We start from the raw sequence: 19,961 nt of genomic DNA on the forward strand, positions 1-19,961 counted from the left end.
ATGCCCCAAGCCTAAAACCCAGAACTAAAAAGATCCAGAAAGGATTGCTCTGAAATTCTGCCCTCCTCTCAGCTTTCTAGGGGGAGCACAGCAAGGTTTCAGAGATTCAGGACTGCGAACTTAAGCTTTCAACCCCTTTTGAAGAAGAGCTTGTTTTTTGCATTGTTTCTTTTTCTCTTGAACATGTATTTATTTAGAGGGGCACCTGGGTGGCTCGGTCCGTGAAGTGTCTGACTCTTGATTTTGACTCAGGTCAGGATCTCACGGTTCATGAGTTCAAGCCCCACGCCAGGCTCTGCCCGGACAGTGCAGAGCCTGCTAGGGATCCTCTCTCTCTCCTTGCCCCTCCCCCAGTGGTGCACACTCTCTCTCTCTCTCTCTCTCTCTTAAAAATAAACATTTAAAAATTTTAAATAATGAAAAATGTTTAAAAATAAAAAAGATGTATTTATTGAGATAAAAGGATCATACGATGAATTCGTTCTCATCTCACAATAAAAGCATGTCTGTTTATAACCAAATTATCATGTTGTACACCTTCAACTGATAGAGGGTGACGCGTCAATTACGCCTCAAAAAAACGGCATCCTTTTTAGGTGTGCAGCCCCCCCTTGTCGGCAATGCGGGAGCCACATTACCACGACCACCATCGAGACCCGGGGCACGCCATCTCCTCAAAAGCTCCTCCGTGCCCCTTTGCTGTCAATCACCTCCGCCCACCCTCAGCACCCCCGATTTGTGTCCCTGCGGTTTGGCCCTTTCCAGAATGTCGTAAGGGCAGCATCGCACAGTGGGTAGCATTCAGCCCCTGGCTTCTTCCGCTTAGCATAATGCTTTCGAGCTCAGACACCGTTCATTTGCCGAACGGTGTTCCAGTGCGTGGACGTGACCCTCCTTCATCCAAGTGCCAGCTGACCATGTGGGTCGTCTCCGGTTTGGGTGATAAAGCTGCTAGAGGTTTTCTTCCGTCTCGGGTAAAGAGCCGGGAGGGGCGCTGCTGGGTCGCAGAGGAAAGCCTCCGTGTGACTGCATGAGAAGCGGCCGCCTGTTTGCCACGTGGCTGCACCGCTTCCCGCCAGCTGTGGATGAGCCTTCCAGGTGCTCCACACCCTTGCCGACCTTTGATATCGTTGGTGCTTCTCACGTTAGCCGTTCTAACAGGAATGTGGCGGTATCTCGGTATCGTTTTAATGTCCGTTTTCCCTAATGACTAACGATGTCGAGCATCTTTTCATGTGTTTATTCGGGGTCCGTGTCTCTCGTTTGGTGAAGCGTCGGCTCAGCACACTTTCAGAAATGGAGGTTCTGCATTTTGTTGCCCCAGCTGCTAACGTGAGGTGGGAGGGGGCACGCGGGAGGCATCTCAACGTGCTGGTCTCCATCATTTTCCTCCACAGGACCGCTAATGACGCCCTGGAGGGCCCTGAGGTCCTGTAGGACACACGCGGCACCCTGAGAAGCTTCCTCACGTGAGAGATCCCGGTACTCGGAGCACGTTGGTCCCATGGGAGGTACGTGCTGTCTTCTGATCCACACCGTAGGGAAGGTTCCATATAGGGCCTCTCCGATTCTGTATTTGCAAGCTGCCCTGAGTGGGAGACAAAGCGTGGTGGCCGTGCAGCTGGCACATGCAGTGCTCCCCAGAATCTGAAGCCTGCCTGGTGCTGGACCCTTGGGGGTGGCCGGATTTTGTCTGTCTTAACCAAGTTCTCGCACCCACGAGGGCAACTGGGGCCGTGCGGCCAGGTCACCCTTCGGCACTGGATGGGAAGAGAAGAGCTGGACCCAGAACGGATCGCAGCGGGGCTCTGGAACCTCACGAAGGCTCCTGGCATGAGAGCGACGTGCCTCGCGGCTCCTGAGCCCCCGTCTGCATTGGCTAAGGCCGCTACCCTACGCCAAGGTGCTTGTCTTTTCTCCGTGCACTGTCTGTGCGGCCTCCTAGCGGCAGCCTGTCGTCACCCCGGGCTCCCCTTGTCCCCCATGCAGCTGGTGCCCACGCCCGATGCTCTGAGCTAGTGCTGTGCAGCCAGATCAACCCTGCCACCCTTCAGCCAGGGGACGGGGGGCAACGTCTGGTCATGTCTTTGGTCCGGTGTCTGATAAACACACAGACAGCCCCCCACACCCAGGAAGGATCCGGTCCCCAGGGTCAACAGCACGGACGCTTTCTGCTTCAGATCCACGGGCATTCTGCTCAATGACGGACGTGTCTCGTGCTTGGCTGTCACTAACACCGTGGCATTTTGGGTCATTGCAGGGCTCAGGAACTACAGGGTTATCATTAGTTCCATTCTATTTTTATCCTCACCGGGAAAAAAGGAAAACGGCAAAGACAAATGAAGAAGGCATGAATAATGGATATGCCCAACGATTTGACATAAATGGGACTGCAGACATAAGCATGCCTCTGACAGATTTACAACTGTCACATCAAAGGCTAGCAAGCCCCTGCACAGTGGCCGGCTCTCCAGGCGTCGAGTCTGAGAAACCCACGCATTAGCTCTCATGGTGAGGTCTTATTTTTTCTCATTTTCACACCGTTTTAATTTGGAGGCTTAGAAAAACTGATTTGTTTAAATAAAAGTAAATTGGAAACTAGATTGGCCATATGCGATAGTTATGTGATGCATCATCACATATAAATTTTGTATGTGATCATCACCTTGGCTGGGCTATGGCACCCCGCTTCCGGTCAAACGTTATTCTAGATGTTTCTATGAAGGCATGTTTGAGATGACATTAACAATGAATCAGGGGACGTTGAGTGGGGCGGGTTGCTCTCCGTGACGTGGGTGGGCCTCGTTCAATCAGTTGAAGGCCTCAGAGACACGGACTGACTTCTCCCAAAGAAGAGGGAATTCAAAAGACAAAATGGAGGCTCGAACTGCAACTCTTGCCTGGGTCCCCAGCCTGTCGGCCCACCCTGAACTTTCTGGACTTGCCGGCCCCCATTATTGCGTACGGCAATTCCTTAAAACAATTATTTCTCTCTCTCTCCCCTTGTAAATGCATATGAATATTCATAGATGTGTATGTGTGTGCACGGGCACACACACACACATCCTGTTGATTCTGCTTCCCTGGAGAACCCTAACATATCCCAGGGCTCGATAACCTTGGGGTCTGGTCCGCTGCTTCCACGAAGTAAACAGAAGCTCAGATCGTGTGCAGCCCCCTCCTGGGTACAGGGACAAGGGGGTGGGAAGCCACCCTGATGTGCAGCAAAAGATGGGAGGTTTTGAGGAGGAAAAAGCTCAGGACAAGTTCACGCCACAGCTGAGCTGGACCAGCGCCAGGTGAAAAGTGTGGCGAGCGCGGGGCAAACAGCACCCCATCGTGTGATGTGACCGGCAGTCCTAGGAGGTGCTGCTGGGGTGAGGCCCGGCTCCTTACCCCCTCCGTGGTCTTGCGCAGGTCCCAGGATGCAAAAGAACGTCACAAGTATCTGTTGAAGGAACAGACGGGTGAGTGAGTCCCTGTAGGTCAAATAAAGGGAGTCCCTCCGCACACACGCGCGGCTGTAACCTTTCACTCTCCCGAGCGACTCATGGGACCTCACGAGGCGGCCGGCCCTCAGCACCCGTTCTAACACGTGCTTCGGTGGCTACTCCGTGCTCCTTTCTGAAACACAGGTTTTAAAAACCTGTTATCCCAAGTGTCTGAAACGAAAATGCTCCCCGCAATGTTTAGAAGTTTTCGTAAGAGACCTTGTCACGGCTTGGATTGCGTTCCCCCAAAACATACATTGAAGTCCGAAGCCAGATGCCCGGGGGACGGGACCTTATCTGGAAACAGGGTCTTTGCAGATGTGATCGAGCTAAGACGGGGCCATGCTGGAGTAGGATGTGCCCACAGTCCAGTGACTGGTTTCCCTATGACAAGAGGACACAGACACAGGGGAGGGGAGGCCAGGAGACGCCAGGGGCAGAGACTGGAGCGGGACGGCCACGAGCCAAGGGTTGCTGGCCCCCCGGGAGCTGGGAGAGGCGGGAAGACCCCTCCCCTCGAGGCTTCAGGGGAAGCACAGCCCCGCCGACAGCTGGGTTGTGGGCTTTCTCGCCTGGACACTGTGAGGAAGTAAACTGCTGCTGGCTAAGCCGCCTGCTCTGAGGTCCTACAGATGTGAGTACAGGTGTCATAATGACTAGAACAAGTCTGTGCCCCAGGAGCAAGCACTGGGGCTGAACACAACGGAAACTTCCATCCTGAAACATGACCCCTTCCATCGCTGGTACGCCTGGGGTGCTTCCATCATGCTGGCACCTGTCCACCGTCTGATACGTCAGACTCATTAACTCGGCCCTTCAACAACCCAGGGGGAGACCCAGGCACAGAGAGGCTAAGTGAGTCACTCCTGGCCACACACACAGCTCATCCCTGGTGGGGTCGAGATAGAACTCAATTTGGACCCAGAACCTTCTTCTTAAGCACTGAGTGATACAGCCTGCATCAATGTCCTGGGACCGCTGTAAAAAGCGACCACAAGTCAGGTGGCTTAACACCACAGAGATGTCCTGTCTCACAGTCCTGGAGGCCAGAAGTCCAAAGTCGAGGCGGCCACAGGACCGTGCTCCCTCCGAGGACTTGAGAAGAATCTTCTGGGTCTTTCTCAGCTTCTGCCGGCTGCTGGCAATCCTTGGCTTTCCTCGGCTCGGGGCCACCTCACTCCAGTCTCTGCCCCTGTCGCTACATGGCCTTCTGTCCCCTGTGTCCCTGTGTTCTCCCCCTTACAGGGACACCGGTCCCTGGATTTAGGGCCCGCCCCACTCCAGCATGGCCTCATCTCGATTACGTCTGCAAAGACCCCATTTCCAAATCGGGTCTCATTCCCAAGTTCAGAGGGTTAGGAAGTCGACATGTTTGGGGACACAATTCAACCCATAAGGGCTCAACTGTCCCTGGGAATGCTGCGCCCTCGGGGGTGCTACGGGCCAGTGGGCAGGAAGCAGAGCAGTCTCCCCAGGGCTCCCCGAGGGCCAGGCTGGGGTCCGCTCACCGGGGCACCTGACAAAGCCACCCGTAAGCACGCGCAAGGGAAGCAGAGATGGCCGGTGACCCGGGACCTCTGTGCTTGCTCCGGGTGCGGCTTCTCCGTGCCCGCATCTGAGCCTCTGCTTCCAGAAGCATCCTCTCGGCGCACTGGTCTCTGCAGGAGGCGTTATTCCTGGTGAGTCTGCCGCCCGGCACAGCGTGAGGACTAGGGAGAGACGGCAGCTCGCTCCCCCGACGGCCGGTCAGTGAGAGCACCGAGCACGGGTCAGTCACCACGCGGGACCACGAACCGTCGGTCCCGAGCTCACGGTACCGCTCCCGGCCATTCCCTCCTCCCGGCCCAGCCTCTCGCGCCTCCAAGCCCCGACGGCTCCCCGCTCTGTCCAGTCCCACCCGCTCTCGGCTGCCCTGCACCCGTGGCCGAACGCCCCGTCCCCTCCACGTCTCTGACCACGCGGCCACCACGGCTCGCGACGGCCTCCCGGGTGGAATTCGGACCCATGCTGCCCCCGCCCGTCTTCCCCTCCACCCCCACGTCCCACCCCTCCTCTTTGTTCTTCGTGCCCCGCCTGCCCGCTCAGCCAGCATGAAGCCCCACTGTGTGCAAGCGCGAGGCTAACCCCTGGGGCTGCGAGCAGGACGAAGCGTGCGACGGGTGAGAAGGCACCTGTCATTGCACCCGACTCTCGGGGCTGTGCCGGGAATGCACGGGAATCCCAAAGGAACAGCAAGGAAAAACTCCCTAGCTCTGTCCGCAGAGGTCAAGGAGGGCTCCCCAGAGGCCCCAGAGGCGGCGACGCCCTGGCTGTGTTGAGGGATGAGGAGGGCGCTCCCGGAAGAAGGAGGTGAGGACAGGGGACACGAGCTACCTGGCCGCAGGTCAGCTCTACCTGGAGGCTACACGGCCTGTAGGCCCTGAGGCCACACCAGCCCAGCCCTTCACATCCTGCTAAGGTCGGAGTGATGTCACCAACACCCACTGCCACAATTCCACAAGCCCCGCCTACATTCCACCCCCAGGCTGCTTGTTCCGGATGGTTCCCGGGTGCTTCCCCACCTCTGCTTCCCACCCTCCCCTCCAGACGGCTCTTCTGTGCTCCTGCAAGGTAGACCGTGATCTGAGGCCAGCGGGGCCGTGCCCGGTGGCAGCGCTGGACCTCATGAGCCAGCCAGTCCCGGCTTGGGGATGGGGAGGCAGGGGCACAGGGACAGGTTGCCCGGCAACACCGGGCCTTCCCCCTGCCGGGCACAGTGTCCCCCCCAGCACAGTGTCCCCCCAGCACAGTGTCCCCCCAGCACAGGTCCCCCCAGCACAGTGTCCCCCCAGCACACGGCCCACCAGCACAGTTCCCCCCCCCCTTACAATGCTCCCCTACACTTGGCACATGTACAATAAATGTTCGTGGAACTACTGAATAAAGTTGTTGCCTAAGCAGGAGGTGACAAACATCACTTTTGCTCATAACCCAGAAGCTAGAACAAGTCACATTGTCTTAGCTAATCAAAGGGCATTGGGGGTGGGGCAGGCAAGACCTATAGTTCTTCTGAGTGCCTGGGGGTGCGGGGGCCCAGGGCAGGCAGCCCCAAGAAGGGCCACTTTGACCTAAAGACTGTTTTGAGTTGAAAGCAATCGAAGCCCGGCAGATTCGGGAACGTTCCTCACCTCGCCCACAACTGCCTACATTCGCGCTGGAAGGCAGAGCCCGAGCGGGAAGCGAGCTCTCACAGACGCTCCTCTGCACCCAAGGGACTGGTCTGCACAGGAGGGCAGACGCTATCTCCAAACGCCTCCTCTCCCCTTCCTGCTAGCGTCCTCCCCCTTCGGGACCCCCAGAGCCCACCCCGTCCCGGGCTCAGGACGTCCTACTGGCCTCCTGTTGCCTGACTGTCTCTGGAACGTCCACGTCTTTGTGGATTCCCCGTAGGCACCAAACTCAATTTGATTTCCTCCTGCTCACGTGTCTCGTGTCAATTTGACTCTCAGCCCAGCCACAAGGACCTTGAAGGGCAGAGAAAGATCTTCCTCCCACAACAGGTGGAAGGGAAGGAGGCTCAGAAGGAAGCCCAGAGTCTGCTGGGTTGAAAGATTGAAAGGAGAACCCCATTCAATCCACAAATATTAGCAGAGCCCCGACCTGAGGCCAGGTCCCCACCTGCCTGGTGTTTGGGAATTGGGAAATGAGGTGAGTGAGTGACAGAGATGTGTGAGCCCACACCCCCAGGGTGGAGATGGGGGTGGAAACCAACACTCCCACCCGACCCTTAGGAGGTGCCTGTCCCGGGCCCCAGGGGTTGTTCCACTGAAATGACTGGAAAGGCTGAAAAGGGGCTTGGTTGCTTCCATTCTGACCTCAAACTTTCTGGTTGGATTCTTCTCTCTAGTGGGTCTCTGGGCTCAGGCAGAAGACCCTGAGGGCGAAGTGTCCCCTGGTGGGAGCCCCAACTACCCCCTCAGGCAACAAGCACCAGGAGCTGGGGAGACCCAGCATGATTGGCCCCAAGACAGTGACGGACCTGACCCACCTGCACGGACCTACTACCTTTGCCTCACTTTTCCTGACCCAAACCTGGAGTGTTTCCCACACTTTGGGGACGGTCTTCGAAACCCTTGTCCACCGTCTTCCCCATGCTAGCCTCCCTGAAATAACTTCCTTTCTTCATTCACTGTCTCTGGGTTTTGTCAGCAATGAGTGACCCAGGCTGGTCTGCTTAGGACCCCTGCTCCCCGGCTACAAAGCAACACTCAACCTGGCCTTTGAAAGATGGGCTCCAGGGGCGCCTGGGTGGCTCAGTCTGTTAAGCATCCAACTCTTGGTTTCAGCTAGGGTCAGGATCTCACGGTTCATGAGTTCGAGCCCCACATCCGGCTCTGTGCTGACAGTGCAGAGCCTGTTTAGGATTCTCTCTCTCCCTCTCTCTCTCCAAATAAAAAACAAACAAACAAACAAACAAACAAACAACAAAAAAAAAGCATTTGGGTCATTAGTGTATTGCAAAACTCTTGAAAGCTAATCTAGAATTAACTTTGTTTTCGAATCTGTGTTTCCCCCATGGTCGATTTTATAATTCCTACAACTCGGTAAGGTTTTCACTACCAAAAATAACGTGGAGGTGTTTGGTGAGCCAGTGATGGGGTTCACTGGGTGATGCCTTAGAGGAGTGTTTCCTGCGGGCACTGCTGACCCACAAAACCTGCTGCTGGGCCTTCCCCGGGATGCCACCGGCAGCCGGGCGGCTGGCCTCTTGTCACGGCTGGCCCCGCGCCCTCGCCGCCAACCTCCTGTTCCGTCGATCCTGCAACCGGCTCCCTAACACAGCTTTGCTCAGAACACGTTTTTCAACTTTCCCTCTTGCCCAAATTTAGTAGCTCTTTAATTAGCAACCTTTGCCAACATTCTATTTTTAAACTATTATAAATGTGCGCGGAATTGCTTCGCATCTTTCTGTTTGCCCCAGTGTTCACGGTCCCTGGCTTTCATACCGCCATAATTAGTTTCAAATGGGAACATAGGAGAGTTTTGAGCAAGTTATTTCTATCAGTGCATCGTCACGTGGGTCACATCACAGGAGGGCCTCTGTCTTAACTTTATAACCTTTTCTTTCCATCTGCGGGATTATTTTTTCGGCTCAGACTCAGTCTCGTCCCAGACAGCATCTTCCCAGACTGATGGGGTGCCATCCTGTGCATCACGGTAAGTCCCCGAGGCCGGCCGCTCCAGGACCACTCCTGGCTGTACTTACTCCAGACCCGATTATGTTTCTCTGGAACGGCTTTCAATTTGCCACGCAGTTATTTGAGCAAGGAGTGGAAATAGCTATAACCTCTAATTCTTGCTGAATCCCTATCATATGCCACATAGCACTAAGCACTTGACCTTTATCTCACTTGCTATTCACACCTGACCTACAGGAGCTCAGGAGGTGGAAATTCCCGAGGCAACCGACCGTGAGGGGGGAGGAGGAAGCGGCAGGTTTCGGAGGTGATGTGACTTGGCCGAGGTCACCCAGTCACTAAGTTGAAAAGCTGGCACTGGTCCCCGCCCCCCTGCTCTCAGCTTCGAATCGTCTGCCTCCCGGCGCCCACCTTTATAAGAATGAATCAAAAATCAAATCGAAAATAAGCACCACGTGTGTATTTGTGGCTGTGGCTCAGCAGAACCACCACGGCTCAAGTTTGCCCTCACACTCCCTGTCCCTCGTGGAACTTTCTCGGTGTATCTTTCCTAACTTCAGAATTAAACCATGGTTTCTCAGTCATTGAGGGAAGCTTCTTCCTCTACTGTATGATTAATATCAACCCTCAGACTTGAAGGCGTTTGGTTTCAATTAACATTCTCCAGCAAAAGCTCAGCTTTGCTCTGTGGCTTTCTGTTCTTCCATTTGATGACGGGTCACGGGCACAAGTTTTACTTGCTGTCTCTTTACATTGTTGTACATCTTTGGGCCTGTTTAAAACATTATCTGAGCAATGCTATCCTGAAGGCTAGTTTATGCTGAAGCAATAGGTTTTTCCTAAAACATTGTTGTCGTGGGGGCCACTTAGGTTTTTTGTCTGGCGCCTGAGCTTAAGGTAGGCCGCTCACCTACTGACCAGTAAAAGACAGGGGAAGCAGTGAGGGTACCTGTAGAGAGCAAGATGGAGTCAGTCACGTCAAGCAGGGGCCTGGGTCAGGCAATGACGCAAGCACTTCGGGGTACGGTAGCAAGACCAGCACCGGCTGGAGACACCCCGGAACTGATAACCGGCAGGAGCAGGGGAGGCCTGCAGGGGCCCAAGGCTGATGACACCCCTTTAAAAAGGGAGGGTTTTTGCAGCAAACCGTCAGCCTCCTCGGACGTGACCCCTCTGTGTCTGACCACTTCAGAAAGGCAGCTGCGGCCAAAGACTCTGCCCGGTTCATCTCCAACAGGAACAGAGACCCTCCGCTGCTTGGACATAATAAACAGTGAGCTCTGAGCGCCGACCCAGACCCGAGGGAGGCCTTATCTCAACTGCTCGCCCACAGGCTGATTTCGCATTGGGTTCGTTAACTTCCTACACCCTCTCACACTCTGTTATCTTGTTTGTTGTGTGGCTTGTCTTCTGTTCTGCTCTGTCTGTCTTGTAAGAAGCCAAGTTTAACCACATGGTGAAATGCCACTGAGTTTGGAATCTTGAAGCTGCTTTATAATTGCGATTGACTTTTCTTTATGACTGACTGAAGCCAGCCTTGGGACAGGCACACCTTTTTTTTTTTTTTTTAATGTTTATTTATTTATTTATTTACTTAGAGGGTATGCATGAGTGTGAGAAGGGCAGAGAGAGAGAAAGAGGGGGAGAGAGAATCCCAAGCAGGCTCTACGTCGGCAGCGCAGAGCCTGACGTGGGGCTCGATCCCACGAACAGAGAGATCACGACCTGAGCTGAAATCAAAAGTCAGACATTCAACTGACTGAGCCACCCAGGAGCCCCACCTGCTTCCCTTTAATACAGAATTCTGATGAGCTAACTTCAATCCCAGGAGAAAGAGCACACCAATGAGTTTTAGAATAACTATTACCTTGCTGACAATACAGTGTCACTATAATATCACCCTGATAGCCTTGCCATCGTGATGAAACCAATCACTCCAGCCTACTGGTCACAAGGGGAGAGAACTACATCTGAAAAGGAAATCAGATTTCCGAGGGACAGCCAAACAATTTTTCACCTTTGCCTCCCTATCACATACTCCAAACGTCTTATTTTCTAAATTTAGTTGATTTTCGTAAGTCAAAACTCTTGGGAACAGTCTCAAGCAATGTTCGAAAAGCATAGGCTTATTATAACCAATGATATGTCAAATGGGTTAAATATGCAGTCTTGGCCACACTTCAGATGACATCATGATGGTTCTTGGTCACTGATCATCACCACCCATCCATTTTCAAAGTGTTAGAACGCTGACAATAATTTGCCTACCTTAGAAAGAAAGAAAGCTTACAAAGAACAGGACATCTATGTTTAGAAGTAGTAATTTCACAGATATCAGGGAACCAGGCGGTGTCCCAAATCAACTGAGTCACATTTAAGAGGGGAGGGGGGACTGCTTTCTAATGGAGCTGACAGATTAAAACGCTTGACCCAGTTTTTACCAGAGTGCTTCGTAAGTAAACCTCTAGTTCTGTAACGTTTTACCAAGTCTAGTTCTAATCTTGATATTTTAACATAAATTTGGGGGAAAATATTTATTAAGATGTTGACAGGCGTCAAGTTTCTAGCACAGAACACGCCAAGCATCCAAATGAGTCTCGGAGATGATTTAGTACAGTAAGTACTTTTCCAATCAAGTTTAAATGCACGTTCATATTTCTTTTTCAGTAGAGTGACTCATGTTCTGAACCAGGGTCAACAAGGCTGACTCTTACCCAAAGAGAAGGGATGAATCTCTAAAGTCTCCAAGATTTAAAAAACAAAAGACAACAAAAAGGTCAATCATATCTCTACTCTTTTTTTTTAACACTTGTATATATTTTTAGAGAGAGAGAGAGCACCAGCAGGGGAGGGGCAGAGAGGGAGGGAGACACAGAATCCGGAGCAGGCTCCAGGCTCCGAGCGGTCAGCACAGAGCCCGACGCGGGGCTCGAACCTACGAACCATGAGGTCATGACCTGAGCTGAAGTCAGACACTCAACTAACTGAGCCACCCAGGCGCCCCTCATCTCTACTCTTTTAAGAATAGCTCCAGGGTCAGATAGATGGAGTCCACGTTTTAGCCGCGTATTCACGACATGCACAGAACCTCGTGAAGCTTGATGTCACGTTGGACAAATGTGCCCGGCTGTCTTGAAATGTCGTGGTGGGAAGCAACGCCAGTGTGCTTACAGACACACAGAATAAGCTGCTGTGTGGGAAGGGTGGCCCAGCCTATAACACCCTTTGGTGAGCTCATTGTTTGCTCTCCCAAGACGGCATCTCCACCTACAAATCCAGAATGACGGTCAGCTCCCTCCTGCCTGTCCCGGAATCAGCACAGTCAATGTCAGGGGTAAAGCTGGGTCCTCTTGCTGTGTGGCTCTTGTAGGGCAAGGCGGTTACTGCTTGATTCCAGGTTCATCTTCCTGGCTCTTAGGAGGCCTCCTAAGAGCCGTGGGCCCATGGAGGTGAGCTGCCTCCACCATCAGGCCCATCGGACATCTGGGTCCCCAGGAGAGGCGGAAGCGCCTTCCCTCACCGTCCTGAGCACACACGAGTCTCGTAGCATTCACCACTTGGTTCCCGTCTCTTTCCCCAGAGAGGATGACAGTTCCTTGAAGGCAGGGACCATCGAGTGTTCATCTTTGCAGTCCTAATGCCTGGGTCATGGCAGGCACAGACATCAGAATGCTGGAGGCAGGGTGGGAGAAACGGAGGCCGTCCAAGATTCAGATCTGATCCACACCCCACATACCTCACTGTTTATGGAATAAGTAGCTCACCGAACACAGGCCATGGGGTATGAATCCCTCCGCCTCCTGCTGCCCGCCAGATTATTCCCCATCTGCACACCCCTTTCTCCCCTCCCAAATCATCTGACAGAAGCCCTGCGCTCCTGATTCACCCCTTCCCATTAGGAGAAAAAGAAGATAAAGGGCCGAACAGCTAAGGAGTTCTACCCTAAACATCTGGAATATTTTCAGAGCTGTCGGACGTGATTCCAAACCCCCTCCTGCACCTCCTGGCCCTATGAGCCTCGCTTTCCTGGTGTGGACGGCTTTATCATCCCTGGAGAGCAGGGTGGCTGTGCAGGTCAGATCACAGCGGAGGGCAGACACTTGTTCAACAAAGGCTGTCATTCTTCACCCCAGTGTGACGCTTTGGGGATGTAGATCCATTTTTATTCACCCAAAGAATCCCATGGTGCAGATTTTAAGGGACCTGTATTCCTCACCAGCTTTCATGACGGCCACTTACAGAAAGGCACAAAAGAAATCCCTTCTGGGGGCGCCTGGGTGGTTCAGTCAAGCGTCCGACTCCTGATTTCGGCTCGGGTCACCATCTCATGGTTTGTGAGTTTGAGCCCCACTTCGGGCTCTGTGCTGATGGTGCAGACCCTGCTTGGGACACTCCCTCTCCCTTTCACTCTGCCCCTCTCTCGCTCGTGCGCGCGCTCTCTCTCTCTCTCTCAAAACAAATAAAGAAACTTAAAAAAAGAAAAAGAAAGAAACCCCACGCAAATCCGCTTCCTTATTGTATGCAGTTCGTAATCCAATGTCCAGAATTACTACGGCAGTTATGCGCATGCGCACTCACGCGTCCTTCTCCAATCCTGCCTAAGGCAAAGGGCTGCTTGAAACCGTGTGGATGCAATCCACTTCCTAGCCGGAACAGTTGTCTGCCCACCTGGAGGACCTTGAGGTGTCTCAGGTCTTCAAGGACCGGTGTGGCGAGGAGAGAGGCGAGGAGGCAAGCGGACCCTTTGAGAAAAGACGAGCACATGGCAGACGGATGCCTCGGGTCGGGGAGGAAGTTCGGCTCAGCGTCCCCGCCCCCTTCATGACAATGTTTAAAGACGAGGCTCCTCCACCGTGAGCCCCCGATGGGAGTGATACTTAACCTGGCCCAATTTCCACCCCGTCGACCAGACGGCTATGGCTCGCTCCAGTTCTGGGCCGACGTGAGGCTTGGACGTAGCGTTCGCTGGGCAGGGGCCATCATAAAGCATGGTGTATGCAGCATCCTGATACTTGACCACTTCCCAGCCACGTTCCCTTTGGTTCTTCTTTCTCCGTCATGGGCTTTTCAAAGAACTTCCCCTGTTGCCGGCAGGTATCCGGGACCCCTCCCCTGTAGCAGATTGAACGGCAGCCTCCAGAGATACCAGTTCCGGTCCTAATCCCGGAAGCCTGCAATTCGAGCTTCTCTGGAAAAGGGGTCTCTGCAGACGTGATTAAGTTAAAGACCCCGAGACACGGAGAGAATTCTTGATTACCCCCATGGGCCCTAGATGCCATTACAAGTGTCCCTGTAAGAGGGAATCAAGACGGGTGACACACACGGAAGGCAACGTGACCATAGAGGGTGAAGGGACGTGGCCCCAGTCGAGGAGCACCAGTAGCCACCAGAAGCTGGAAGAGGCGAGGCAAGGGTTCTCCCCTAGACCCTCCAGAGAGAGCATACAATTTCAGCCCAGCGATACAGATTTGGGACCTCTGGCCTCCAGCACCGTGGAACAATAAATGTCTGCTGCTTTAAGCCACCAAGATTGTGGTAATTTGTTACGACAACAATAGGAAATGAATACGTCACCCTCTACCCCAACCTAATTTTTCTTTTAAGTGTATTTATTTATTTATTTAAGTAATCTCCACACCCAACGTGGGGCTTGAACCCATGACCCTGAGACCAAGACTCCTATGCTCTTCCAACCGAGCCAGCCAGGCGCCCCTCCAACCTAATTTTTTAAACTACAGTTTGGGCAGATTTGGACCTCTAGATGCATGCTCAAAATGCAACAGATGGTTAAGAGAATTGCGGCCGATTGAAACTTCCCACTTCCAAATGTGTAGAGGCTTAATGCTTTTAAAAAACATTTTTTTAATGTTTACTTATTTTTGAGAGAGAGAGACAGAGCATGAGCGGGGGAGGGGCAGAGAGAGAAGGAGACACAGAATCCGAAGCGGGCTCCAGGCCCCAAGCGGTCAGCACAGAGCCCGATGAGGGGCTGGAACCCACAAACCGTGACATCGTGACCTGAGCCGAAGTCGGATGCTTCACCGACTGAGCCACCCAGGCGCCCCCATCGTAACACAGTTTCTAAGGGAAACCTGGCCGTGGGAAGCAGACGGCCCAGGACACAGGCCCCAAACTTTGAGAATACGCGGGTTAACAGACACGGTTTTGGCATCAGAGGAGCCCACGGCCTGCCAGCAGGCCACAAACAGAATAGATAGATGTTCCAGCGGCGTGGCTGAAGCACAGAGGCAGGAGGGTGGCTCTTGAAGGACAGACAGGGATCTGCCAGCAGCTGGAGAAAGAAAAGGGAATCCCTGCCAGTACGCGAGCCAGCTGTGTGTGGCTGAGCAGTCGGCCAAGTGGAGGAACATACAGAAGCCACCCGTGTGCCACGTGGTCGGCCGTGCCCACACCGAGGCTGCACCCATCCGATCTGCGTTTAGAGACATAAATGTGACTCACCTGGACTGGCCTGGGGAGGGAGGGCGCAAACCTGAGGACGTCGGTGCAGCGCCTACAACGATCGGCCAGGAGCACGGCAAGAGGGCAGGTGAGGACAGACCGAAGGGGCGCCCGAGAGACAGACTGGCAGGACTCTGTCATGGCTGGTAGCTGTGGCCTCTCCGGACGGTGATGTCTGATAGGAGCCTGGTCATATACATATATATTAATTACCTATATATTTTAGTTACAGATATATTTTACTTATATATATATATTAGATATACATATACTTTAGTTATATATATATTTGTTATATATTTTTAGTTATATGCATATTTTAGTTATATATATTTTAGTTACATATATCAGTCATACGCATACTTTAGTTATACTAGTTATACATATATTTTAGTTATATATAGTTGTATATATTTTAGTTGATATATATTTTAGTTTAGACATATATTTTAGTTATATATATTTTAGTTATATAGTCATACATGTATTTTAGCTGTATATATTAGTTATACATATATTTTAGTTACACATATATTTTAGTTATATATTTTTAGTTATATATATTTTAGTTATATATATTTTAGTTGATATATATTTTAGTTGATATATATTTTAGTTGGTATATATTTTAGTTTATATTTTAGTTTAGACATATATTTTAGTTATATATATTTTAGTTATATAGTCATACATGTATTTGAGTTGTATATATTAATTATACATATATTTTAGTTACACATATATTTTAGTTATATATTTTTAGTTATATATATTTTAGTTATATATATTTTAGTTGATATATATTTTAGTTGATATATATCTTAGTTGGTATATATTTTAGTTTATATTTTAGTTTAGACATATATTTTAGTTATATATATTTTAGTTATATAGTCATACATGTATTTGAGTTGTATATATTAGTTATACATATATTTTAGTTACACATATATTTTACTTATATATTTTTAGTTATATATATTTTAGTTATATATATTTAGTTGATATATATTTTAGTTGGTATATATTTTAGTTTATATTTTAGTTTAGACATATATTTTAGTTATATATATTTTAGTTATATAGTCATACATGTATTTTAGCTGTATATATTAGTTATACATATATTTTAGTTACACATATATTATAGTTATATATATTTTAGTTGATATATATCTTAGTTGATATATATCTTAGTTGATATATATTTTAGTTGATATATATCTTAGTTGAAATATATCTTGGTTGATATATATCTTGGTTGATATATATCTTAGTTGATATATATCTTAGTTGATATATATCTTAGTTGATATATATCTTAGTTGATATATATTTTAGTTGATATATATGTTTTAGTTATACATATATATCCATATTTTAGTTGTGTGTGTGTGTACACACACACACACACACACACACACACACGTTGGGCTCCGACTATAGGCCAGGCACTGTGCTAGGCTCTGGACAGGCAGAGGTGAAGAGGCCCGCTGGGGGCCAAGAGGGTCCCAGCAGGCAGACCCACTAGAATATACACAGGTGGTACGTAACAACCACCAGAGGTGCTGTGGGAGCACCGGAGGGAGCCCCAGACCCAGAGGGAGGCTGAGGAGGTGAGGGCGGAGGTGGTGGAATCCCGGGCGGGGGAGGGAGCGGGAAGTAATCTGAGCCAACGGGATGAAAAGCTCAAGGTTAGAGGTGCCTGGGGGTGGTGTGGAAGGGGGAGATGACGAGACACACACGAGATGCCCAGAGGTGAGAGACGGAGCCTGATTTGTTTAGAGGTGGGGGTGGGGGGTGGGGAGGGAGAGAGGGGATTATAGGAGGACCAGGTCGTGCTCCGGTGGGTCACGTTATGGAGTTTGAAAGTTAGCCTCCGAGCAGCTGAGGGCCATCAAAAATTTAAGGGAGTGGCGCAATACCTTTTGTTGTTTAAAAACATCGCTTGGATTGCAAATCGAGGGTGGATTAAAAGGGAGAAATCCGGAAGCTGGGAGAGCCATCTAGAAGTGATTGGGGGTGGGAGGCCATTATGTGATCAGAGAAATGTTCAGGAGGTGGACGGATCAGATCTGGTGATAGGCTGCACCCTGGACCTGAGGAAAGAGAGGACACGGTGCCCCACTTCCCGGCTCAGGCACCTGGGTTAATTGTCCCAGGGACAGACGTGACGAGTCGACAGAGGGTGAGCGTTAACCACGGGGTCAGGTTCAGGGCCACAAACCTAGGAGGTCAACTGACAGACTGAGGTTTCTGCTGGACGTGTCCGTCAAGCCCGGGGTCAGTGAAGCAGTGAGGGCAAGAGCCTGACCACGCGGCTTAGGGTGCAGGCACCAAAACGTGTCCTCCCGAGGCAGCTAGAGTGGAAGGTAATCTGAGGGAGATCGCTTTCGGTATTTGGAATAGAACAGTAACCAAAGAACTTGGCTTCTAGCTCTGGCTCTTGCTACCTAGCACGGTGTTGGTTTTCTCACCGCCAAACGGGGGTAGCTACGTGTGCTCGCTCACACTAATCCCAGGGGACCCTAAAACTCAAGACCCTTTGAAAGCCCTACAATCACTGTTGTATTCTGCCTTCTTTTAAGTCCAAAACCACTCTTTGCTCTGCTACCCATTCAGTTCAAAATACAGACACTTCTTAAAGGTTTGAAATAGCTGTGGGAGAAAATTTTCAGGTGCAACATTCTTTGAGACAGGGCATCCTCTTAAAACTAGTGAAAACTAAGATAACTGGCAATAAAGCTGTTACAATGGAACAAATTTTTAATTTTTATCACGCTAAGGCAAGATTATTTGTTACACATGCTCCTCAAACATTTCATAAATGATTTCAGCCAGGGTCATGTGCATCAACTCAAGCTTAAAAAATGAAATTAGGGGTGCCTGGCTGGCTTAGTCAGTTGAGCGTGTAACTCTTGCTCTCCGGGTTGTAAATTCTAGTTGGGTGTAGAGATTACTTAAAAATAAAATCTTAGGGGCGCCTGGGTGGCTCAGTCGGTTGAGCGGCCGACTTCGGCTCAGGTCACGATCTCGCGGTCCGTGAGTTCGAGCCCCGCGTCGGGCTCTGGGCTGACAGCTCGGAGCCTGGAGCCTGTTTCGGATTCTGTGTCTCCCTCTCTCTGACCCTCTCCCATTCATGCTCTGTCTCTCTCTGTCTCAAAAATAAATAAACGTTAAAATAAATAAATAAAATCTTAAAAAAACTAAAGATTGAAAATAAAAAATTACAGGGGTGCCTGAGTGGCTCTGTCATTAAGCATCTGACTTCGGCTCAGGTCATGATCTCACTGTTTGTGGGTTCAAGCCCCGAGTCTGGCTCTGGGCTGACAGCATGGAGCCTGGAGCCTGCTTTGGATTCTGTGTCTCCCTCTCTCTCTGCCCCTCCGCTGCTCACACTCTTGTCCCTCTCTCTCAAAAATAAATATTAAAAATTTTTTAATAAAAAGATGAAAAATTACATTAAAAGATTAACAGACATTTTAAAAGTATTAACCATGATTTTTTTTAATTTAAAAATATTATTTTAGGGGCGCCTGGATGGCTCAGTCGGTTGAGTGTCCGTCCGACTTCAGCTCAGGTCATGATCTCATGGTTCTGGGTTCCAGGCCGGCTCTGTGCTGACAGCTCGAGCCTGGGGCCTGCTGCAGATTTTGTCTCCAGCTCTCTCTGCCCCTCCCCCACTTGTGCTGTCTGTCTCTAAAATAAACATTTAAAAAAATAAAAGAAATAAACATAAAAATATTATTTTAATGTTTATGTTTGAGTGAGAGAGTGAGAGAGAGAGAGATAGGGTGCTAGCAGGGGAGGGGCAGGGAGAGAGAGACACACAGAATCCCAAGCAGGATCTAGACTCTGAGCTACCAGCACAGAACCTACCACAGGGCTCAAACTCATGAACCATGAGATCATGACCTGAGCCGAAAGTCGGAGGCTTAATAAGCCACCCAGGTGCCCTGGTATTAACCACGACTTAAATTCCAGAATTTAAGTCTGTCCTAACATTACCGCTTTAGAAGGCAACCTTCCCCCACCTTGCAATCTCCTCCCCTCTGGCTTTGGGGAATACACCAGACTGATCTTGAGTGTGTCTAACAGAACATTTCTTTAGAGTTAATGTTTAGAGTTGGGCAATTGTCGTAACAAATTTCTGGTCCAGACTGCGAGTGAAGTGAGCTTCCCAATTACAACATTCGTGCAAGAAAACGAATTGACATGGGCACTGACTTGGGAGGAACGGAGTTAGGTGCAGAGCGATCACTTAATACCGACTGGGGCTGCAGGCGGTCTGTGGCCACGCAATGACAAGCAAAAGCCACGTGAAGCTGGCGACCAGGGCAGCATCCTCCTCCGCTAGCGCAGGACCGACCGGGAGGCCCGTCCCCCGCTCACTCCCGGGCGGTCCCTGCAGCGCAGCCCGGGCGGCGGCTGGGGCACAGGTGGGCGATCAAGGTCAGCTCTGCAAACCCCCCACCCCGCGCACCTCCGCGCAGGCCGCCGAGCGCGGGCGCCGCGGAAGCCCCGACGGAGACGCCGCGCGCCCAGCGTCCCCGGCCTGAGGACCGGCCCCCGAGGGCCGTGCGGGCCGAAAGAGGCGACCGACCGCGGCGAGTCGCCTCCCGCTCCCTCCGCAGCCTCAGAGCGGCCCGCAGTGGAACGGCGCCCCGAGCCGAGGAAGCCGCGGGGCCGGCGCGGAGCAGGCGCTCGAAGGGCGCGGGCGGACGCGGAACGCCAGGCGGAAGGCGCGCGCGGGGCGCGGAAGGACGCGGACGCCCCCGGCGCGCCCGTCAGGCCCGCCCTCGCCCGCCCCCGGCGCGGCGCACCTCCCTCG

General features: G+C 51.4%; 1 long non-coding RNA gene across 1 annotated transcript; it reads right to left on the reverse strand.

The window, feature by feature from the left end:
* Positions 1 to 488: 488 nt before the first annotated feature.
* Positions 489 to 19,868, reverse strand: LOC132684024 (uncharacterized). The gene is made up of 3 exons (XR_009612532.3): positions 19,399 to 19,868; positions 15,131 to 15,316; positions 489 to 3,448 (listed from the first exon to the last, which is right to left on the reverse strand). It is a non-coding gene; the product is annotated as an uncharacterized LOC132684024 (long non-coding RNA).
* Between the last annotated feature and the right edge of the window lie 93 nt (positions 19,869 to 19,961).

The sequence above is a fragment of the Panthera onca genome, chromosome C2, assembly GCF_046562875.1.
Source record: "Panthera onca isolate mPanOnc1 chromosome C2, mPanOnc1 haplotype 2, whole genome shotgun sequence".
NCBI lineage: Eukaryota > Metazoa > Chordata > Mammalia > Carnivora > Felidae > Panthera > Panthera onca.